This window comes from Rana temporaria, chromosome 2 (assembly GCF_905171775.1).
Source record: "Rana temporaria chromosome 2, aRanTem1.1, whole genome shotgun sequence".
Taxonomy (NCBI): Eukaryota; Metazoa; Chordata; class Amphibia; order Anura; family Ranidae; genus Rana; species Rana temporaria.
Genome location: NC_053490.1, coordinates 146,835,372 through 146,860,552, shown reverse-complemented (window position 1 = coordinate 146,860,552; position 25,181 = coordinate 146,835,372). Strand labels below are relative to the sequence as shown.

Below are 25,181 nucleotides of genomic sequence, written 5' to 3'. Positions count from 1 at the left end.
TTGTACAGCCATCATGCTGCAATTTCACCTCCACACAAGTATATAGGTGCCAAAAAAAAAAAAAGAATGAAAATGTTTAACCACTTGCCTACTGTGCACATACACCCCCTGCCTGCCCAGACGAGATTTTAGCTTCCGGCACTGCGTCGCTTTAAATGACAATTGAGCGGCTGTGCGACGTGGCTCCCAAACAAAATTGACGTCCTTTTTTCCCCACAAATAGAGCTTTCTTTTAGTGGTATTTGATCGCCTGTGCGGTTTTTATTTTTTGGGCTATAAACAAAAAAAAAAGAGCGTCAATTTTGAAAAAAAAACACAATATTTTTTACTTTTTGCTATAATAAAATATCCCATTTAATAAAAAAATCTCAGTTTAGGCCGATACGTATTATTCTACATATTTTTGGTAAAAAAAAAAAAAAGAAAAAAAAAATCACAATAACCTGGTTTGCTCAAAAGTTATATTGCCTACAAAATAGGGGACATAATGATTTTTTTTTTTTACTAGGAATGGCGGCGATCTGCGTTTTTTTTCAGGACTGCGACATTATAGCGGACACATCGGACACTTTTGACACATTTTTGGGACCATTCACATTTATACTGTGAACAGTGCTATAAATATGCATTGGTTACTGTATAAATGTGACTTTCAGGGAAGGGGTTAACCACTAGGGGGCAGGGAAGGAGTTAAATGTGCAGCCTATTGAGTGTTTTAACTGTAGGGGGAGGGGGTGACCGATCTGTGTCCCTATGTACAAGGGACACAGATCGGTCTCCTCTCTCCCTGACAGGACGGTTTACACACAGAGCTCCATGTCCCTGCTCAGTTACTGGGCAATCGCGGGTACCGCCATGGCCGCCGGGCACGCGTACTGTGTTGCCAGTGACGCGACGGGTGCGCGAGCACGCCCCTGCCGGCGCGCGCCCTAGAGGCTTTAAATGACAGGACGTCATATGACGTCCTGTCAGAACAATAGAGCAAATGACGGCGGGCGGGGTGTTAAGTGGTTAAATAAAGAAAACGTGTTTTTCTTTGTTTCCATTAAATAATCTTTCTTCATATATTTAGACCAAAATGTATTCTGCTACATTTCTTTGGTGAAAATAACCCAAAGTCAGTGTATACTTAGTCTGTAGGAAAGTTATAGAGTGCACATTAGTGCATATTTAGATAAATATGGATCAATTGTGATGTACTGATGGCCCATCTCATTTCTGAGTAGTGACGGTATGTAAAAATTATATATATATATATATATATATATATATATATATATATATATATATATATATATATATATATATATATATATATAATTTTATTTATTTATTTTTAAACCTACTGTGATCAGAGCAATACAATGTTACCATTCTAACCCTGTACTACTAAGGGAAGTGATCAGGATTGTTTATTTTTTTTTTAACACATTATGATTTCTTATACCAATAGATTTCATTAGTATAAGCAACCATTTTTATTGAATGAAACCGATTCATTCAGTGTAATTTGTTGTAATTAGCTGTGATTGGCCGAAGCTAGTTACATGGTACATATGGGCTGTGATTGGCTCTGTCTATACCATGTGATCACTGTGACCAATCACAACTAGCAACACAGTTGTATATAACGGATGGCATGAAAGGAAGCATCCATTGTTTACAAATGTAATCTGCTGTGATTGGTGACAGCAATCACACGACACTGGCAGCAAGCCAGTATAGTGATCAGTCATTGGCTGGTCAAGCCACTGAGTGGTGCCTTCTGAGAGGACATCATAATGACTTCCACTTAGAAGGAGGAAGCTGGAAAAGTGTATTTCCACTTTTGCAGCCAAACTGGGATAACACCTACTTCAAATCCATTACATTGTTTCTATTTGCATAGTTCAAATAAATGAATTTACTTTTTTTTAGATGTTTGATTCTGGATGCTCCAGCAAGGAAACATCCCACTAGTTTGTCTTTGTTTATGAGGGAGGTGGGCAGCTGTTGGCCATAATTAATCTTAATCTTTACTGGACAGACTCACACCGGCATTGTTCAAAAAACCTTGCAGTCAGCTATGACAACTTCTCCTGAGAAACATCTAAAGCAGCCCTTCTAAACCTTTTTTTCTTGTTATATAATTTTGATACATTTTTGCAAAATATACAAAAGAAAAACACCCAAAAAAGAAAAACAGTATATAAAAGAATATACCAAAAGTTGCAGAAACCGCGTACATCAGGATAGGTGAGTTAAATCCCATTCATTCAAAGAATACAGATTAAGATGCTTAGGGTGTATATAAAACAGCAATAGCCAAAACAGCTATCAGTAGAAAGTTGTTGGGTAAGGTGAAGTGTCGAGCTCATGTGTACAGCGGCAACCAGGTGAAGGAGTATACAGGAGGAAAAAGGGCTGCCAGGAAGTTGAGAGGCAAGTGTGGTGGGATGTTCTTAAATTTGATTGCAAAAGTGAAAATACCCTTTAACTGCTTCACATTGCCTATAAACGGTGGACAAGAAGGAACATTGATGTGGGTTGATGTACCCATATGTCACCTCGCATTGGTGGCTCCTGCGCGGCTCACAGTGCACGTACCTGGGAGCCTGGCGTTCAGTATGTTACCCATGGACAGCGGATCACATTATGTCTGGATGATAGGAAGCTGTTTTACCATATGATTGCTGTATCCATTCACAGCAATCACATAGTAAACAACAGAAAGTAAATATTGGTTCTCTCTGCTCTCACTGTGATGCAATGCCAAGCTGCGTTTTCCAAAGCGAGCAAAGTCCTTTCATGTATTAAGAGAGGTATGGACGAGAGAGAGAGAGAGAGAGAGAGAGAGAGAGAGAGAGAGACACACACAGAGACACAGAGACAGAGACACAGACATATAATTTGTCACCTGTACAAATCATTAATAAGACCTCATCTGGAATATGCAGTGCAGTTTTGGGCACCAGTTCACAAAAAGGATATTGGGGAATTGGAGAAGAAGGGCAACTAAACTAATAAGAGGCATGGAGGAGCTCAGCTATGGGGAAAGATTAGAGGAACTGAATCTATTCACTCTTGATAATAGGAGATTCTCCTACTCCTAAGGGAGTGTTCTTACTGTGGGGGGGGGGGGGGTTTCGTGGCTATGCGTGTGACATCACTGATCGTTGTTCCCTAATACAGGGAACAGACGATCAGTGACAGTCACACTAGGAAGCACTGAGAGGGGTTTGTTTACACTTACCTCTCCCCGTTCTTCCTCTCTGTGACCCGATCGCACTCGCGACCCATGGCTGGGCATCTTAAAGGGTACGTACCTGTACGTCCATATGCCCAGCCGTGCCATTCTGCCGAAGTAAATAGTCATGTGGCGGTCCTTAAGGGGTTAAAGGGGGATATGATCAACATGTACAAATACATAAATGGTCCTTATTGTGAACTTGGTGTTGAGTTATTCACTTTAAGGTTATCACAGAGGACAAGGAAAAAAGATTAACCTCCAAATACGGAAAGGTGCGTGAAAATGACTCCCTCTAGAGGTAGTTCTAGCCAGGTCAGTCGATTGCTTTAAAAAAGGCCTGGATTCTTTCCTAAATGTACATAATATAACTGGATACTAACATTTATAAAGTTGATCCAGGGAATATCAGATTTTCTCTCAGGAGATCAGGAAGGATTTTTTTTCCCTGCTGTAGCAAATTGGATCATGCTTTGCTGGGGGTTTTTGCCTTCCTCTGGATCAACTGTGGGTGTAGGTTTGTGTATATGGGATTGTATTTTATTATTTTTTTACTTGATGGACTTTTTTTAACCCGACCAACTATGTATACTATGGTATTTGAACATTGCCTAATAATCTTTTACTGTATATGTATTTTTATTAATAGTTATGACTTTGTGTCTGTTGCTCTATGGAGAAAAAGTATTTTGGGCAGGTGTAAAATTATGAGGTTACAGTTTATGGAAAAATGCTGTTAAAAGCACTACATATAAAACTAGTTATATATTTTTTTTTTCAATGTACTAAAAACAAGAGGGTCGATACTCACACCTTGTGCTTTTTTTGAAGACCAATTAAAAAACACCCTTGTCTCACAGTCATCTAACAACATAAACTCCAGGAGACAAAAAGACAAAGTGGCCCACTTTTAGGGCATTAGGTAATGCACTAAAATCCATCAAAACATAATCCTATTGTACAATAAAGATGGCTTTTCATACCTACTAAGTTATGAATTCTCAGCATCACCATAGTCCAAATGTTCATATTGCAATTAGGATCCTGTTTCCATGGAAACAGGCCTGTTTAAAGGTGACTGCTACAGGGACACAGGCCATTCATATGATTTTTCTGCAAAGAGGTTTTCTCAGTTTTAGTAAAAACTTGACTATCAACTAAATATTTTACTCAAAAGGAAAACGAATCATGTACACTTGTCCTGAACTGAATAAAAATATACTTTTTGTGCTTGTAAATCCTAGTATAACAGATGGCCAGCTCTACTTTCTTTCCAATGTGCCCAACTTTCCCAAAGTTCTTAGCACTCCTTCTACCATCTCAAAAGTAAAAACTTTAGTCAAATAGATTTATATGTAATGACTTTCAGCTAAATACAACTTGATTTTTCCACTGGTGGATTTTTGTAGCTAATTAATTATAATAGAAAACAGACAGTAGTATTAAAGTAGAACTATAGGCAAAACTTTTTTTTTTCCCCCATTTTGAAAAGAGCCAGGGAGGCTTATAACCCGTCCGATTTTTTTTTTTCGCCATCGGTGTCCCATTGCAAAGATTTCCGTTCACTTCCTGTCCCATAGAAAAAACAGGAAGTGACAGGAAATCCCCGCAAATAAAAAAAGGGAATTTCTTGGGGACCCCCAGGTCACCAGAACTAGTGTCCCCATTGTAAGATAACCCCAAATTTGTGATTTTCTTTTACTTTCACGTTCAATAATGGTAAACATGACAAAAGTAGAGGGGGAATCTCCTTAAAGCGGAGTTTCACCCAAAAATTGAACTTCCGCTTTAAGGGAAGGTGACCCCCTGACATGCCACATTTGGCATGTCATTGTTTGGGGAGGGGAGCGGAAAAACCCTCTATTTAAAGGGTTTCAGCTCTCACTTCCTCCTGGAGCACCGCGGCGCGGAAGGAAGTTCACCTCTCCCCCTCTCTCTCGGCAATCATCTGTGACACGTCACAGGTCCCAGATGATTGCCCGGGCCAATCACGTCGACCGGTTTTGTGCGTGCCACAGCTGGGTGCCCACACTCACGATGCCGGTGCTGCAGAGAGGAGGGGGAGACGAGTGGGGCTTTGTACGCCCGCATCGCTGGAACCTGGGACAGGTGAGTGTCCGATTAATAAAAGTTTTTTTTATTTTATATGGGTGGAACTCGGCTTTAACAGGGGCACAGATAGCAATTTAAACCGACAGGTCTTCAAATCCCTCTCAACTCTATCCAAAGCTAAAAAAAATAATAAATAAATAAAAATAAAAAGGTTTTGCCTATAGTTAGTATACCCCAAGATAATGAATATTCAGTTATCCATCTAATAAATTAGATGAACTCTCTTTGACACGTGCTGGGATAAAAAAAAAAAATTACAAAAACCCTACCAAAAACACCCTAGTGTCCGAAATATTTTTGCGCACGCACACACACACAGCATTGCTAGTGCTACCCCCTATTTTATAAATAAAACAATTCATACAAGTCTTAATTATTATTCATAAACAAATGATTCATCAAAAAAGTGTCCGTACTTATATGTAAAGTGTTCAGTGCTCTTGATCTAGAGCGCTCAGAGCTGTGCTTCTTCCAAAACAAACACTATACAATTAATTCTGTTTTTTATCCAGTGACATTATTATCAACACTCTGTGCTTCACAAAATGCTGTATTTAGTGTAATCCCTCACCTCCACACCTGAAAACTCACCAGACCTCCATGACCCTTTTCAAACAGAAAAGCGGGTGAAGATGCTCTTGTATCCCCCAGGAATAAACCATGCAAAGCTTCCACCACTCCATGTAATTAAAGCTCCTTGCATATATGTCATAGAGAACAGAAGAAGGCCTCCATAGCAGGGTGGATATAAATCAATGATTTTTTAATTATTTTTAAATCCCCAAAAAAAAAAATCTGATTTTTTTTAATTTAAAATCGATTTGTTTTCCAATTTATTTTAATAAAATGCTTTTGGAGTAAAAATCTATCTAAATATAGTTTTCTATTTAAAAAACACAAAACCTTTGGCGTGGGAAATTCTCATGTGAAAATGACACCAAAACAAATCCTAGAAAGATAAAACAAGAAGCTATAAATAAATTTTATATATATATATATATAGATAGATAGATAGATAGATAGATAGATAGATAGATAGATAGATAGTGAGAAAAAATCAAATATACCCCTCTGAGGCCTCGTACACACGACCGGTTTTCTCTGCAAAAACCAACAAGAAAACTGCTGGCAGAGCTTTCTTGCCGAGAAAACCGTTTGTGCACACGAGGCTTTCAGGTTTCTCTTTAGGAAATCTGGCCAGAATCTTGACGAGAAAAAAAAAAAAGAGAACCTGAGCTCTTTTTTCTCGTCAAGATTCTTCTCGGCCTGTTTCCTGAAGAGAAACCTGAGAGTGTGTATACTTACCTGTCGCCGTGGAAACCTGCGCATGTGCGAAATGACTATGACGCATGCGCAGTAGCTTCCACGGCATAGGTAGGGTGAAGCAAGATGGCGGCGACGGCATCGAATGTGACGAGCGCATGCTCATCGTACGCAATGACGTCACCGCGTTTTTGCCTTTCAAGAGAACCATGGTTCTTTTGAAATGTCAGTGTGTACACTCTGGCGGCAAGAGATTCTTGCCAAGAATCTCGTCGGGAAAAACAACGTTTTTTTTTCCTGACGAGATTCTTGCCCGTGTGTACGAGGCCTGAGTGTCTACACAGCTGCTGATCACTTATAGTGATATACCACACCTATTGCAATATTAATTTTGTGAAAATAGTGCAGCACTGCGTATCTATAAATCTTATATAAAACAAATAATTATACATTCCATAAAACAATTTATGATTTTTTTTATATTTAGGTTTCCAAAGCTGTCACCGCTGTGTAAAATCCTATTTAAATGGATCCAATGTTCAGTGCACACCACCACCTTCTAAAATGCCTGCTCACCTCAAGGATGAGTATAAAACTCATAAACAGATCACTCCTTGTGTCCACCACAATCAATCCACTTTTCCAATGGTAGTAATTCCTACAGTCTCCAGACTGCACCTCTGTGTGGGTAATCAACGTTTGAATTGTCCCATTTCCTACTGCGCATGCGCGAGTTTCGCGCCGACTTATAAATGGGCGGCTGCTCTTTGGGAACACACACAGTTCCCAGAAAGCAGCGCCCCCCATTCACTAGGAGAAGATGAAGAAGACGGACTGCGGCTACGGAAGAGGCAGATGACGGACTTCCGCATAGCAACAGGTATTTCGGATAAGTATAAAAAAAAAAAATCTTCAATTTCTTTTAGGATTTTTGGGCTAAAATTTTTTTCCTGGGTGAAACTCCACTTTAAGGTCGCACAGAGTCCCACCACCACAATATATATATATATATATATATATATATATATATATATATATATATATATATATATATATATATATATATATATATATATACACACATATATATATATATATATATATATATATATATATATATGTGTGTGTGTGTGTGTGTGTGTGTATTAGCATATGGTACGCTGCACTTTCAGTTCCTCTCAAAGTTAAAATTGATTGATTTCTCACTGCTATTTCACAAACTTCACAATACTGCTGTGTGAGCCCAGCACACAACCGTGGATACAGAATGTGTCAATCCACCTCTTCTTGATAGATTTTTTTCATCAAGGTGTTGTCAGCAAATGGCGATAATCCCAAATGCAGCACTGGAGAAAATTTAGAAATTCACTTTTTTTTTTTTGGCAAAAATCTGTAAAAAAAATCCTATTTTGACGCTCATATAAATGAAGTGCTTATAAATTGCATAACATACAGCTATTCTTGGGAGGTAAGGCCAGTAAAATTTAAGAGTGGAGATTCATATTCTTACAACCTCCAGTTCCTAAGGGCCAGATTCACAGAGCAGATACGACGGCGTATCTCCTGATACGCCGTCGTATCTGTTGTTCTATCTATGCGACTGATTCATAGAATCAGTTACGCATAGATAGCCATAAGATCCGACAGGTGTAATTGTTTTACACTGTCGGATCTTAAGATGCAATACCGCGGCCGCCGCTGGGGGGAGTTTGCGTCGTAAACCAGCGTTGGGTATGCAAATTAGGAGTTTACGGCGATTCCCGACGGTTTTTCGCGTTCGCTACGTCGCCGCTAGTCTAGTTTCCCGTTGCAAAGTTAGTCGTTTTTTTTGGTGCCTTAACTTTACACAGCAATCCTATTGCTGTATAAAGTATGGCCGTCGTTCCCGCGTCGAAATTTAAAAAATAACGTCGTTTGCATAAGCCGTCTGGGAATATGGATATTACGCTACGCGCGTCGCCGTTCGAAAAAATGACGTCACGGCGCGCAAAGCACGGCGGGAGTTCGGAAACGGAGCATGCGCGGTAGGTCCGGCGTGGGAGCGCGCCTAATTTATATGGCACACGCCCATTTAAATTGGCCCGCCTTGCGCCGGCGTAGGTTTTCATCGCAAGTGCTTGGTGAATCAGGCACTTGCGATGAAAAATTGCGGCGGTGTAACGTATCTACGATACGTAGATACGTCGAAATTTAAAAACTAACGTCGTTTGCATAAGCCGTCCGGGAATTACCCCGCCGCTGCCCTACGTGAATCTGGCCCTATATTATTACGGTATACAAGCCCGGCATGAGACAGGACTCCAAACAAAGCATCTGCAAATTGATGAATGTTTAATAATGCTTATAGATACATAAGAGATGGATGACAACATCTGGATTCTGCCAGAGAAGTAGCTGATATGCTGCAGATATTCTCAAGCAATGTGGAGAACACATGCTGTATAAAGTCTAATGTGACCAAACAAAACTTTGAGGACAAAATCAATAATACACTACAGAAGAGAAGGGTATTACATCATTATGAAGTAGAATTTACCTTTTCAAGCATGTCTTGTATTGCAGTAGACAACTGTTGTTCTGCTTCTTCCTGCACAGATCTGGGACACAGCAGGAAACCTGGTGATAACAACAACAGATTATTATGACTGTAAGGAAAGAACACATCTCAGAGTGTTAAACAAAACATTAATGCATTCAGAATGGGGCACATATAAAAAGACACAAAAAAAAATCAATGAAGTAGTAAAAAAAAAACAAATAGATTTGAGGAGGAGTTCCAGCCAGAACTTTGTCTTTAAATAACGAACATAGGAAGAGAACCTCTGCATATTTTAAATCTGTGTCTTGGATTCCTGCCAAGCTGACCACCATCTCTGGGCCAGGAAGTGAGCCCAATGGGAAAACCGATCAGAGGTTGTAAAATTCCTCATTAACCTTTTAAGACAATAGTTGCTACAGGAGCCAGATGCAGACAAAATATTTACCCAAGCTAGATATACACAATCAGCAAGTTGAAAAAGAAAAGGGGGACAGTGGAAGACAGGGAGGATCAGGATCAAACAGCCTTTTTACACAATGAGCAGAATTAACCCCTTAGGTTACACAGTGAGTATAACAAGCCTGCTTTACTGCATAAACAGACTGATTTTAGAGTTGTGGGTTTAGTAACCCTTTAAGCAGAGCTACATGTGACTTTATTATACAATCAAAAAAAATGTATGTATGAAGAAATGGATTAGCTAAAGAATAGTGGTTGTTTCTGAAAATGAATTGTTTCTGAAAAACTACATTTTAACGGTACAGTTGAACCCTCGGATTACGAGCATAATCCGTTCCAGGAGTATGCTCGTAATCCAAAAAGTATATTAAAGCGAGTTTTCCTATTGAAGTCAATGGAAATGAAAATAATTCATTCCACATTGACTTCAATGGGATGCGATACCGAATGCGGCCAGAGGTGGGGGGGGCGCCAGAGAGCACCAAAAAACTTCCGGAAAGCCCTAAGGACACTTCGGCTTGTTTCCTGCGCCCCCGTACCTCAGGTCAAATGAGGTACTGCAGGCCTATTTTCGCCTCTGCTTGGCTTCTGCGCACCCGTACCTCAGGCCAAATTAGGTATTGCAGGCCTATTTTCGCCTCTGCTTGGCTTCTGCGCCCCCGTACCTCAGGCCAAATTAGGTACTGCAGGCCTATTTAGCTTGAATTCTGTTCGTCTTGCGAGTCAACACTCGCAAACCGAGTCAGAATTAAAAAAAAAAAAAAAAAACGTTGCTCGCAAATCAAAACGCTGTCAAACCAAGTTACTCTTAAACCGAGGTTCCACTTTATATATATTGCAACCAAGTAGGTTACATCTGTGATTTTCCTGGTGTAGGACTAAAAATGAAACCAAGGCCCTCAATAATTTCTACAAGCAATGCCTTCACTGCTCTTTCTCAAATATGAGTACACCCAGGTTATAGGTCTGTTTAGCCTTAGCCTATATACCACCACTTTCATGCTGTAAAATGGAAGTGTTTAACAAGATTCTAGTTATGGCATTGCTATAAATGAAGATATGAAATCTATCTAACCTTTATTTAGGGTCACACTGTCCCTAAGTAAGGGGCAACCACGGACCCACTGGTCTATGGTTTAAGTGAGCACAACATGAGCTCTAAGATAGGTTTAACGTTTCCACTTGCTTTTTTACTTTACGGCCAACTTTGCATGCACTTGAGTCAAGCAGAGAAACTGTGGATGTAGGTTTGCATAGGGTCACAAGGATCTCTGCAGATCAAGATTATAGTTGTACAACATCATCTTTGCTTTAAAGTGGTTGTAAACGCTTTACAACCACTTTAACCTACAGGTAAGCCTAGATTAAAGCTTACCTGTAGGTGCAAGAAATATCTCCCAAACCTAAAAGGTTTATGAGATATTTGCAAAGAATAGCGGCACCGCATGCGCCGTAGACATCTAGCGCAGGCGCACTGAGCGTGCCACTACTAACGGCATCATGCCATTAGTGGCAGCTCCCGAGTGCATGTGCGGGAGTGACGTCATCGCTGCTCCGGCCAGTCACAGCGCCGGAGCAGCAATACCCGGAAGTCATTCCGGGTATCATGGTGGCGTCGGAGGAGGTGAACGAGGGCCACTGCGGGAGCTTTGATCTCAGGTAAGAACTTCATAATGAGCTAGTATGCTATGCATACTACCTCATTCTGCCTTTGTCTTGCAGGTTGTCTTATTTTACAAGAGGGTTTACTTCCTCTTTAAAAAAAAGGATAACACAACGTCTTTAAAAAATATCACGTTTGACATCAACCTTAAACAGCATGAATACTTAAAGTGGTTGTAAAGTCTCCAGGCTTTTCACCTGAATGAATTCTACGCATTAAGATGAAAAACCTTCTGTGCTGTAGCTGCCCCTAGAGCCCCTCCTTTTTCTTACCTGAACCCGATCATTCCAGAAATGTGCACAAGCCCAGGGACTCCTCATTGGATAGATTGATAGCACTGTCAATCAAATCCAGTGACACGGGAGCGAGGGGCAGGGCCAAGTCCTGCCATCTGTCAATGGACTCAGGAGCGCACCTGCATGGGTGCCCCCAGGGAAACCGGCGCTCCATGGGGGCACCCAATGAAGAGGAGGAGCATCGCCAGGGCACCCCAGAAGAGGATTGGGGCTGCTCTGTGCAAAACCCTTGGGAGGGGGAGGAGGTTCGCTGTCGGGGCATTATTCACTGCAGCTTCACAAAGACTTGGAACAATCACAGCACTGGAAGTTCAGCAGAAGGATGTAAACTGGGTTTCCCTACAGCTGCTTACACAATTTGGAGCTTGCTTCATTCATTACAAGTAGGAGAGGTCACTAAATGTATATAGTCAGCATTTGTAGCTGCTGACTGAATATTTTTTTTTTTAACAAGACCAAAGATCCTCTTTAAAGTGATTACATTTACATATTGTACATATTCTTCTCAAGTAAAAAAAAGAAAAAAAAAGTTAAGCTTTATATCCAGTTCCCGACCTCCTCATGTACATTTACGTCAGCAGAATGGCACGGACAGGCACATCCACGTACCTGTACGTCCTCTGCTAGACGTGGGTGGGGGGTCCGATCGGGACCCCCCCCGGTACATGCGGAGGTCGGGTTCGCTCGGGGAGCGATCCGGGACGACGGCGCGGCTATTTGTTTTTAGCCGCTCCGTCGCGATCGCTCCCGGAGCTGAAGAACGGGGAGAGCCGTGTGTAAACACGGCTTCCCCGTGCTTCACTGTGGCGGCGCATCGATCGAGTGATCCCTTATATAGGGAAGACTCGATCGATGGTGTCAGTCCTACAGCCACACCCCCCTACACTAGTAAACACACACTAGGTGATCCCTAAATGTTACAGCGCCCCCTGTGTTTAACTCCCAAACTGCAACTGTCATTTTCACAATAAAGAATGCAATTTAAATGCATTTTTTGCTGTGAAAATGACAATGGTCCCAAAAATGTGTCAAAATTGTCCGAAGTGTCCGCCATAATGTCGCAGTCACGAAAAAAAAAATACCAAAAATAGGTAGAAGAATACGTATCGGCCTAAACTGAGGAAAAAAAAATTTTATATATGTTTTTGGGGGATATTTATTACAGCAAAAAGTAAAAAATATTGCATTTTTTTTAAAATTGTCGCTCTATTTTTGTTTATAGCGCAAAAAATAAAAACCGCAGAGGTGATCAAATACCACCAAAAGAAAGCTCTATTTGTGGGGAAAAAAGGACGCCAATTTTGTTTGGAAGCCACGTCGCACGACCGCGCAATTGTCTGTTAAAGCGACGCAGTCCCGAACTGTAAAAACCCCTTGGGTCTTTAGCCAGCATATTGGTCCGGGGCTTAAGTGGATATAGTACAGCAAACTTTTCTAAAAATAGGTAGTTACAGTTGACTAATCATTTAATGCCTGCAGACCCTCTGCAAGTTTAGCAGATCATTCCCGTCGAGGCAATAAATGATCCAATGAGCTGGATTTTTCTAGCCAACTGGTGATGCAGCCCCTTATATGTGGGCAATTGGCTGCACATCCTATTATTGGTATTACGACTACCTACAAAGCCATCCACAACTCACTGACTTAGTCTCAAAATACCAACCTAATCATTCTCTTCTTTCTTCGCTAGACCTCTTGCTCTCTAGCTCTCTCATCACCTCCTCCCATGCTCGTCTCCAGGACTTTTCCAGAGCCTCTCCAAGCCTATGGAATGCCTTACCCCAATCTGTCCGCTTATCTCCTACTCTATTAGCTTTTAAACAATCCCTGAAAACCCTTCTCTTCAGAGAAGCCTATCCTACCCACACCTAACAACTGTATTTTCTCCTTGTCCATCTGATCTTCCCCCACAGCTACTACCCTTTGTTCCACTTGACCCTCCCTTCTAGATTGTAAGCTCTAAGGAGCAGGGCCCTCCGATTCCTCCTGTATTGTATTGTAATTGTACTGTCTTCCCTGAAGTTGTAAAGCGCTGCGCAAAATGCTGGCGCTATATAAATCCTGTATAATAATAATAATAATAATAATAAGTATTGGAAGTTTAAAGTTTTTACTCATGCTGTTCTCTGTCCCCATTGAATGAAGTGGCAAGCGAGCAAAGAAAATGTATGTATATGCTGAGGGTATATGGGGGATTAAAGCAAACCTATTGGGCAACCTATGGGCAAAGCACAAGTTTGCTTCAAAGGTATCACTACCAATATTTCTTTTTACCAGGTTTCATATAAAAATAGAAATCTAAGACGCAATCAGAATCTGTATTAAGTATCTGGGTGGTACACTGAGCAATAACGGTGCTTAAATGCTATATTACTACTACTCTTCAGAAACAACTCATGTAATATGCTGCAACATCTCTCATATCCTTTGAATTGTAAAGGAATCTATCTCATCAGACTAGTAATGTATATCAGGCCTGTATCATTTACTGCAATTTAAAATAGGTGTATGGTGCACAGTGTGTAAAACAAATCACTTCTCTGACAGAAGCAACATCAAAAGCAATAATTATTATAAGACAGGCAGTCAATGGGAAAATCAATGCATTTTAATAGCACACCATGGAGCAGATGTATTCACAAGGTGACCCCCTCCAGCATTTATTATAAACAACCATGTCTTTATCTACCTTTTATCATTGGTAAGAGGGTGCGAAGGTGCTTGGGGTGCCTTACATTTTATGTACAATAAGCAGAACATCAATAATAATGTCAGCTGCTTTCACCCATGTGATGGTGAAATAGTTTACATAAATGAACATCCATGCACACAGGTTCTTCAAGGTTAGCATGCTGTTCAATTATGGAAACTGATTGGTCTATAAAACTCTATCAATTCTTTGGCATATAGATAGGACATCATAGCTATTATATTAAAAAAAATTACATTTTGTGTCCAAATCGTTACTATTAAAAAGGAAAAACACTAATCTATATTTGGGAGCTTAAAGCACTTAAAATCTATCTAATGCAAGGGTCTGCAAACTTTCTAACCAAAGGGTCAGTTTACCATCCTTCAGATTTTAGAGGGGCCGGACCATGGGCAGTGGGAGCAGAACATTTTATGGTGTCAGTAACAACACCCAAACGGCATCAGCGAGAGGAAGAGCGCCCCATCATTGGCGTCAGCGAGAGGAAGAGCGCCCCATCATTGGCGTCAGCGAGAGGAAGAGCGCCCCATCATTGGCGTCAGCGAGAGGAAGAGTGCCCCATCATTGGTGTCAGCGAGAGAACAAGTGCAATGTTGTTGGTGTCAGTGAGAGAAAGAGCGCCCCGTCACTGGCGTCAGTGGGAGGAAGAGCGCCCGTCACTGGCGTCAGTGGGAGGAAGAGCGCCCCGTCACTGGCGTCAGTGGGAGGACGAGCGCCCCGTCACTGGGAGGACGAGCGCCCCGTCACTGGCGTCAGTGGGAGGAAGAGCGCCCCGTCACTGGCTTCAGTGGGAGGAAGAGCGCCCCGTCACTGGCTTCAGTGGGAGGAAGAGCGCCCCGTCACTGGCTTCAGTGGGAGGACGAGCGCCCCGTCACTGGGAGGACGAGCGCCCCGTCACTGGCGTCAGTGGGAGGAAGAGCGCCCCGTCACTGGCTTCAGTGGGAGGAAGAGCGCCCCGTCACTGGCTTCAGTGGGAGGAAGAGCGCCCCGTCACTGGGAGGAAGAGCACCCGTCATTGGCGTCAGTGGGAGGAAGAGCACCCGTCATTGGCGTCAGTGGGAGGAAGAGCACCCGTCATTGGCGTCAGTGGGAGGAAGAGCACCCGTCATTGGCGTCAGTGGGAGGAAGAGCACCCGTCATTGGCGTCAGTGAGAGGAAGAGCACCCGTCATTGGCGTCAGTGGGAGGAAGAGCACCCGTCATTGGCGTCAGTGGGAGGAAGAGCACCCGTCATTGGCGTCAGTGGGAGGAAGAGCACCCGTCAGAGGAATAGTGCCCCAAGGACCAGATAAAGGCAAGCAAAGGGCCACAGTTTGGCGATCAGTTCTAGCTCCATACTTGGTCTTATGGAGCCACCCTTGCATGCATGCTCCCAGCTAGGACTACAGTTGAGTGTGTATAAACAGATATCCCAAAGCCTAAAATGCCAAGTCACTCCTTTGCTTTTCCAACCACTTAGCAAGCGCAATGATAGCAACAGGAGATGGAGACTTATGAACTTGTTCTTTATTTTCTTGGTGCATGCAATCTCTTACTTGTAAGTTTGGGAAGTAAAGCAGAGCAGTCTGGAGTCGGCATACACATTCAGTAAACTATTTACTGGGGAATGTTCCCTTGCTTCATCTGAGTTCATTTATTTAAAAAGTTAGAACATTGAATACTACTTCAATGTAATGGATGTAGGTTTTCTTATTCGGAAGGAAAAAAAACAGCACTTAATAAAGGCCATTTGAAGCTGAACTAAGCTAAGAATTTCATTTGAAGTGTCCTCCTCTATTTAATTTTAGGGGGACTAGTGGGTGAAAAAGCCTGCTAAAGTACAATTGCCCTTGTTGACTACAGAACCGAATAACTTCTCAACGTCATGTGTCTATGGAAGTATAGAAGGCATCATTTGTTGCTACGGACAAAGCTTTTTTTTTTTTTTTAACACCCTTTTTATGCCTCGTACACACAGGCAGACCTTCTGAGAAAAAAAGTCAGACGGGCTTTTTTTCTTGGAAAGTCCGGCCGTGTGTAGCCTTTATCGAACTTTTTTTCTCGGAAGTCTGACGAACCTTAGATAGAGAATCTGTTCTCTTTCTTTCTGTCGGACTTCCGACAGAATCACGGCGGACTTTTGCACGGTCAAAAGTCTGACCATGTGTACGAGGCATAAGAGGGCCCAGTGTTCAGTCGGAAGCATGCTGTAATCCCAATTTCCAATTTAGCAGATGTGTACTTGGAAGAGAAATAATGACTAGGAAATCTAAGCAGGGCTGTTAACGCAAAATACAAAAAAAAAACGGGTGGGACATCCCGCCACTTCTGAAAGCATTCCATGAGAAAGCCAGCCTCCGGCTGAAAAGAAAAGAATACCGGGGGTTTTGGCTGATAATCGCGGAAAATCACTTGCAAAGTGTCAAATTGCGGTTAGCAAGTGGTTAAAAAGAAAAGGAATGCAGCCACCGCATCTAACAAATGGTAAGCTGTAATATATAAAATTTTTATTTTTGGGTTTAAAACCCAAACAAACATGGAATACATAACCAAGTTTAATTATGTATTATTTTTTTTAATTATCAATTAAATTCGTTTTTTAATACTACTATTAGAATTCCCACAAATGTGTCTGTATAGTAATATCCGTGTACACACGATCGGAATTTCCGACAACACATGTTCGATGTGAGCTTGTTGTCGGAAATTCCGACCGTGTGTATGCTCCATCGGACATTAGCTGTTGGATTTTTCGACAACAAAAATTTGAGAGCTGGTTCAAGTTTTTGTTGTCCTAAATTCCGTTTGTGTGTACACTATTCCGACGCATAAAATTCCACGCATGCTCGGAATCAAGCAGAAGAGCTGCACTGCCTATTGAACTTCATTTTTCTCAGCTCGACGTACGTCTTGAACGTCACTGCGTTCTTAACGTTTGGAATTTCGACAACATTTGTATGACCGTGTGTATGCAAGACAAGTTTGAGCCAACTTCCACGGTTTTGTTGTCGGATGTCCGATTGTGTGTACACAGCAATAGAGTGGGAGGAGCTCAATCCAGGCCCTTATGCCTTGTGGCATGTTTTTAGGCACTAGGAGCTAAAACTGAGGCACGGGACAAAGAGGATGCAAGCTAAAATTTTAATACCATTACCAACAATCTAGTAATGAAGTGTGGAAGAGTTATGTGAATTCCAGCATTGTCACCGCTGATTTTCAAGCCTGTCCATCAGCACCACTCCTGCCACTGTTTTCTGGACTGACTGAAACCCTCCCACTGTGAAAGCTGCAGGCCCAGGATGGGCATGGCAGGTATCACTGGGTAGGAAGGTGGGGGCAAAATGAAACAGTAAAAAGTCATAGCACTCCTCTGTAAAAAGGTCATCTTCCACAAAACATTTTTTTTCCTGGTTAAGCTTCCTTGAGGGGAGAGAGGGAGAGAGGGAGGGAGAGGGGGAGAGAGAGAGAGAGGGAAGAGAGAGAGGGGAAGAGAGAGAGAGGGAGAGGGAGAGGGAGAGGGAGAGGGAGAGGGAGAGGGAGAGGGAGAGGGAGAGGGAGAGGGAGAGGGAGAGGGAGAGGGAGAGGGAGAGAGAGAGAGAGAGAGAGAGAGAAGCATGCATACGTATAAATAGAATTTGATTAAATTAGCACTGCTCTATGAAAACAGTGACTCTCCAAGCTCGTCTCTCTGGACGGTCATCGTCTTCCCACCATGAGATGCTATGTCCATGAAGATGCAGCTAAGGACACTTAAAGCTCAAGTTTAGGTATGCATACTTTTGTATAGTAACATTAGTTCATCTTCCACGAGACCAAATGTGTTTGGCATACCTGGAAGATCCCTGTGGAAGCCATCTACTACAGTGATTGCTGCTAGCTTCTGGGTCTAGTGCTAAGAAGATGCCTTGCTGCTTAGTGAACATAGGAGAATACTTGCTCGGCACAGGCACCATTCAGAAAACACTCTGCATCGTGCAAAATCAGCAGGAAAGCATAACAGGTTTGTTATTTTAATTAAAACTTGCCAACCAGAGACGCACCTAGTACATTGCAAAAATTCAGTTCAAGGTGTTATACTGAGATTATGCCTGCAGCTTCAGACATCACACTTGTACTGTTTTGTTTAGAACCGACAGTCAGCTCTCTGGTAAAAGCAATTCTAGCAGCTATCTAGCCACTGGATTGCTTTTACAAGCAGTGACCCCCCTCCCGCAACTTTCACCAGGATCACATGTCCCACTGGGAGTCCCAATCAACCAAATCGGCTTTGTTCAGCTCTATGATATAGTAACTCAGAAGCAATGACATCACTTTCAGTTTACCCAAATGTAAACACCACTATTTATAAATGCATTTGATCACACAGATCTTGGCGTTTTGAATGCCTTTCAGGGCAGAGGAGGGACCCCAGTTCTCTCCATACAGAGTACCTGTCACATGCCTATTGCTGTCAGAGGGGATGTTTACATTCCTTCTGACAGCAATAAGGCCTCATGCACACTGGACGCTAAAATAACGTTATAAAAACGCCAGTAGCTTTGCAGTGAGTTTTTCAACTTTTTTCAAAGTTTTTTCAATAGCGTTTGTTAGCATTTTTCCACGTTAGCATTTTTAAGTTTTAGTTTTTTTAGTTTTTTCTTTAATGTATCAAAAACTTTAAAAACGCTGGTGAGTGACGTTTTTGAGCGTTTATCAGAGTTAGAGCGTTTTTACAGCTGAAAAACATCTCTCAGAACCCAGTAGTTTGTTTTTTTTTCTTTACTGCTCAAAAACGCCACTGCCCAAAACTGCTGATAACAGCCTATGTGTGCATGGATACATAGGATAACATGGAGTTTATTGACTGTAGAAAAAAGTCTACTGCCAAAAACAGCTGCTGTAAAAATGTCCAAAAACGTCCAGGGTGCATGAGGCCTAAAAGTGATAAAACATTTTTTTTTACAGATGCAGTGTAAAAATAAAAATAAATAAATAATTCATTTTTAAAAACAATTTAACCACTTAAAGTGGAGGTTCACCCGAAAAGTTAATTTTTAAGATTAGATTGAGGCTCGTTTTGTCAAGGGGAATCGGGTAGTTTTTTTTTAAATCGAAGCCGTACTTACCGTTTTAGAGAGCGATCATCTCCGCCGCTTCCGGGTATGGGCTGAGGGACTGGGCGTTCCTATTTGATTGACAGGCTTCCGATGGTCGCATACATCGCATCACGATTTTCCGAAAGCAGCCGAACGTCGGTGCACAGGCGCCGTATAGAGCCGCACCGACGTTCGGCTTCTTTCGGCTACTCGTGACGCGATGTATGCGACCGTCGGAAGCCTGTCAATCAAATAGGAACGCCCAGTCCCTCAGCCCAATCCCGGAATCGGAGGAGAAGATCACTCTAAAACGGTAAGTACGGCTTCGATTTTAAAAAAACTACCCGATTCCCCTTGACAAAATGAGCATCAATCTAATCTTAAAAAAAAAAAATTCGGGTGAACTCCTGCTTTAAGGACCAGGCCTATTTTTCAAACTTGTTGTTTACAAGATAAAATCTTTTTTTTTTTTTCTTTGCTAGAAAAACTACCGCCGATTTCCCTCCAGGTGTCACCTTGTCGTAGAGCTCACATCCCTCTCTCTGCATGTGCAGTGCTTACACTACAGAAGCAGAGCCTGCACAGGGTTAATTGCCCTCCCTTATGAGCTGAGTGGGGATGGAATAGTGAGTGGAGCATGCAGAAGCTGTACACCCGTTTCTTCCCACATGTCAAACTTTGACATGTGGGCCGCTGTGGGTTCATCCACTTCTATGGGCTGCCTGCACACAGCTCCAAGGTTGTTGCACATGCATCTGCCGGTGGCTCTGCATAAAGAATGAGCTTCATGAGCTATGAGAGTTTAGGTCTACACTATGCGCTTAAAGGCTGGAAGGTTCTTTGCATAAAAATGCAGGGGTATGAAATGCTCATTCTCATATATACGGGGGGTCTAGTGTGTAAAAAAGGGCAGGAACTTTTTGAAGAACCCTTGTATATATTGCAAATTCTAGCTGGGCTGCAGTTAGGTTAGTGGTGAGCCTCTTGACAGCACCCTTACTTGCTCTACCAACAGCAGAGTCCCAGGACATTGTCCTGTCTTCATGACCCTGCTACTAGTAAACCTCACCAAGACATGACGCGAGGGAAAATCTCTCCGATGGTGACTTGCAACAAAAACCTGACCAGGCATCTAAAGGCCGCCATACTGGGGCTGAATGAGAGAAAATCTATGGATTCCCTCATCCACCATAACAGCATGGATGGATACATTTCCACTGCATGTTATTGTATTAGGGCAGCTATGGTACATTCAATTGCCCTTATAACTGAACAGGGAATGCATGTAGAGGTCGACCGATATATCGGCAGGCCGATATATCGGCAGGCCGTTTTAGAGAAATCGGCATCGGCCAATATTTATCCAAATTAGGCCGATATTTTACATGGCCGCTAGCGGTGCCACGGATCCGGAGCTAGGGCGAAGCCACGGCCTTTCCTGATGCTGTGACCGCGGCGGCAATCCGCGGATTGCCGCTGCGGTCACAGCATCAGGAAAGACCACGGCTTCGGCCTAGCTCCGGAGCCGCGGCCATCTTGGTACACCCAGCACTCTCTGGTGTCTGTAGCGGGGGGGGGGTGTCTATACTGGAGGGAGAGGGGGTCTGTACTGAGGGGGGGTGACACCATTTTCTTTGCACCAGTGCCACCTGCCAGTGCCAATTAGTGTCACTTGCCATCCAGTGCCATCTGCCAGTGGCAATACCAGTGCCACCATCCAGTGCCAATTAGTGCCACCTTCCATCCATTGCCATCTGCCAATGCCACATACCAGTGCCATAATCCAGTGCCAATTAGTGCCACCTTCCATCCAGTGCCACCTGCCAGTGCCAACTAATGCTAACTATTGCCACCTGCCAGTCAGTGCCAACCAGTGCCACTTGCCAGTTTCACCTGTTAGTGCCACCTGCCAGTGCCACGTACCATCTGCCAGTGCCATCTGCCAATCAGTGCCACTTGCCAGTGTCAATTAGTGCCACCTGCCAGTGCCAATAAGTGCCACATGCCGATCAGTGCCATCTGCTAGTACCATCTTTCAGTGCAACCTGCCAGAGAAAAACCCATATCGGTCGACCTCTAAATGCATGTGATAATTTTTGCACATGGCTCCTCTGACATTAGCTGATAAGAAAAATTGACGTTCCTGGCGCCAACATGGCAGCATACATGTGGTAGTATGCTGCTATGGATTGGTGCCAAGAATGGAAAATGATGATAAGTATTTAATACAATTTTCAGTTTTTGTTGAAAAGGGTGTTGCCTGCAGTGCCAACAAGGGCTCAAATTTCTGCTGGAATTAGAGTCTATGGCCACCTTTAGCCTTCCTCAGGTTAAAGTGGACCTCTGCACATGAACTCAATTCCTTGTCTGCTCCGCACCCCCTCCCAATTGTAAATAGTATCTGCTTTTTGTTTTTTGCCCTAGTTGCCCCCATTTCCTGCCTAGGTGGGGGTGACATATGATTGGCTGCCTGCAGACTCCTGGGGTATTCACATCCCAGCTGCCAGGAGGCTGAGATGCAGACTTGCCTTGTTTAGAGCCGGAGTGCCATTCTAGACCTGTGGCACGTCTGCCCATGCATCCAATGAAGGAGGCATCATCAGGGCTGTACAAATGAGGAAGAGCCAGCTCAGGTGTGTTGGGGGTCCTAGTGTGAACCCAGCCCACCAGGAAGCTGTCACCTGTACTGAGCCAATCAGAAGGAGCCAAGGCATTCCTGAAGCCCACACCTTGTATACGTGCAGCTGCAAGGTGGGGGATGCCCCAGCCACAGATGATTGGCCAGTACAGGTGCCAGTTCCCTGGTGGGATAGCTCAGGTGGGTTCACACTAGGATCCCAACACACCTGAGCTCATCCAAATATATGAAAGATTAAAAATGACAGTACTGTACGTGTGATGGGAGAAGCCTCAGGATTGGCTGGCGTATCTTTCCCTCATACAGACATATGGAGAGTAAAATTCCCTGGCATGAGGGTGATGCTTCTCTTTCACATCTAAATGATTATCCTTTATTTTTCCAATTTAAGCCAAAAGTGCACACAAAGGATAGAAAAGCACAGGAGGATAATGGAGTGATGACTGACACTTCCTGGGTGATAATCATTGACATGCATGGACTGACTGACACACACACTGCCACTCACATCTTCTCTACCTACAACTTCTTATACTAACTTCCCAGAGCAGACATGACAGGTGCTCTTCCTGCACACACTGCCCCCACCCGGAGTCAGCAGGACCCTGCTCACGCAGCCCCCATTCACACACACAACTCTTTCTTTATTTACATACCTTCATGCGGCCAAGGAAACAGGGTGCGCTGTGATTGGCTGAAATAAATCCAGCACGCGGTGTTCATGGGAGTTGTAGTCCCGGCCGGCCCCAGTCCACCTAATACGAGCTATTCCCGGAAAGCCCGACTGATAATGAAAGCGACATCGGCTCCAGCAACTGTACAGCCAGCCCTGCTAACACTAGAGGCCGAGCGCACAACGAGCCCTGGACACTGCAGGGGGAGACATGTTTCCTGAGATTCAGCTACAATACACGCACCGAGGTCTACTTAAAAATGGCCGCCGGCTTTCCAAATCTGCAGACCGTTCACAAGGCAATGTACAGTATTTACAGGTACTATACAAACACTATGCATTATACACATTACACTACGAAAAAGAATACCTATTAGTGTAAACTATTAAAAGACAGTATACCTATTAGTATATAAACTATAATAAATATACCTATTGGTAAACTATAAAAAATATACCTTTTAGTATAAACTATTAAAAGTATATATATTAGTATATAAACTATAAAAGGTATACCTATTAGCATAAACTATTAAAAGTATACCTATTAGTATATAAACAACAAAAAGTATACCTATTAGTATATAAACTATAAAAAGTATACCCATTAGTATAAACTATAAACAGAATACCTATTAGCATAAAACCCCCAAAATATACCTATTAGTATAAACTAAAAAAAAATACTGATTATTATAAACGATTAAATGTATACCTATTTGGCCTCTTGCACACAATGGCCCAGATTCTCAAAGGGTTTACGACGGCGCAACGCCATGTACGCCGTCGTAAGTCCTAATCTGGGCCGTCGTATCTATGCGACTGATTCTTAGAATCAGTTACGCATAGATATCCCTTAGATCCGACAGGCGTAAGGCTCTTACGTCATCGGATCTTAACTGCATTTTTTTTTGGCCCGCTAGGTGGCGCTTCCGTCGTTTTCCCCGTCGAGTATGCAAATTAGCTAGATACGCGAATTCCCGAACGTACGCGCGGCCGACGCAGTAAAGTTACAACGTTTACGTTAGGTTTTTCCGGCGTAAAGTTGCCCCTGCTATATGAGGGGCAACCAATGTTAAGTATGTCCGTCGTTCCCGCGTTGAAATTTACGTCGTTTGCGTAAGACGTCCGTGAATGGGGCTGGACGCCATTTACGTTCACGTCGAAACCAATGACGTCCTTGCAACGTCATTTGGAGCAATGCACCCTGGGATATTTTACGGACGGTGCATGCGCAGTACGTTCGGTGCGGGAACGCGCTTAATTTAAATGATTTACGCTATGCCGCCACAACTTTACAGGCAAGTTCTTTGTGAATAAAGCACTTGCCTGAAAAACTTGCGGCGGCGTAACGTAAATGAGATACGTTACGCCCGCCCTAAGTTACGCCATTCTACGAGAATCTGGGCCAATACTCTTGTTTTAACATATACTTTTTCCAATTCGCACAAATTCACTCACAAAAACGTTATTATGCACAATGTCTAAATAGGCATTTGCACACGTTTTGCAAGCAACCCCGCACATTTGCGTACTGACCAAAAATGCAGATTTTTCTTTTCTTTTTTTATTTACTGAAGAATGCACAGCTCTTTTTTACGCGCGTGTGTGCATAAGTATAATACAATTAGCTCAGTAAAAAAAAAAATATATATTAAAAGTACGCCAATATGACTGAAATGCAGCTACTTTGACTTAGAATGTCCCCTAAAGGTCCAGGTAATTTAGAAGAAGCAGGTCCAGGACACGTCCCACCATAAATTCAAGTACAACTAAAGGCAAAACTATCATATTACATAAAGTTAGGGAGGGTTTTAACCCCCCATCAGTCTTTCTTTGGGGAGATTTTCCTTCACTTCCTGTCACATTGACTAAACAGAAAGAAGTGAGAGGAAATCCCTCTAAAGTCAGATGACACCAGGCTGTCAACTCTAAAAGTGGGAAATAAGAATAAAACCTGCGACACTATAACATGTTCCTAAACCTCCCATACCAAAATATGCTTAAAATGGTGTTAAACTAGGGTTGCCACCTGTCCAGTTTTGACCCAGACAGTACGGGTTTAAAATCTGTGCCCGGGTTTCCCTCTGCCTGACACCCACACACCAGTGCCGCTCGGATACCATGGAGCCTCCTGTAGGGGCCCCAGCAGGGGGATCGGAGCGGTAGGAGATAGGACAATTACAGAGGAATCAAAACACAAGGGAGAGAGAGGCGACAGTTGGTGCGGAAGTTTTTAAAAAAGGTTATTGTTATAAAACAATCCACTCACTCTCCATGTCAAAGCTGTAGGCATGTCAGTCTGTGAAGTCCGCTGTCCCATTCTCCCGATCCACGCTGCTGTTTCACTTAATCGCTGGAGGAAGCCAAAGATACAGAGCTGCAGGAAAATTGCAGTGAGCCTGGGACGCTGTGACCAATCAGAGCGTTACGGAGGCTTAACCATGCCTCCATCATCAATGGCTGACCATTCACATGAGTTTTCCGCGGCAGTTTTCTCTGTTTTCTCCAGCAATTCAGTGATAACTTCACAGACTGACATGCCTACA

General features: G+C 42.9%; 1 protein-coding gene across 4 annotated transcripts in view; it reads right to left on the bottom strand.

Moving 5' to 3' along the window:
• Nucleotides 1-25,181, bottom strand: part of ENOX1 (ecto-NOX disulfide-thiol exchanger 1) — a 641,692-nt gene that overhangs the window by 510,792 nt on the left and 105,719 nt on the right. For 2 of the 4 annotated variants that reach the window (XM_040341291.1, XM_040341294.1), the window contains exons 1-2: nucleotides 22,616-22,795; nucleotides 9,138-9,217 (exon numbers count right to left, since the gene is read on the bottom strand). The gene's annotated coding sequence lies outside the window, so the exon portion shown is untranslated. Of the gene's footprint in view, nucleotides 1-9,137; nucleotides 9,218-22,615; nucleotides 22,797-25,181 lie in introns of those variants that run through there. The other 2 variants (XM_040341293.1, XM_040341292.1) reach the window with 2 other exon arrangements.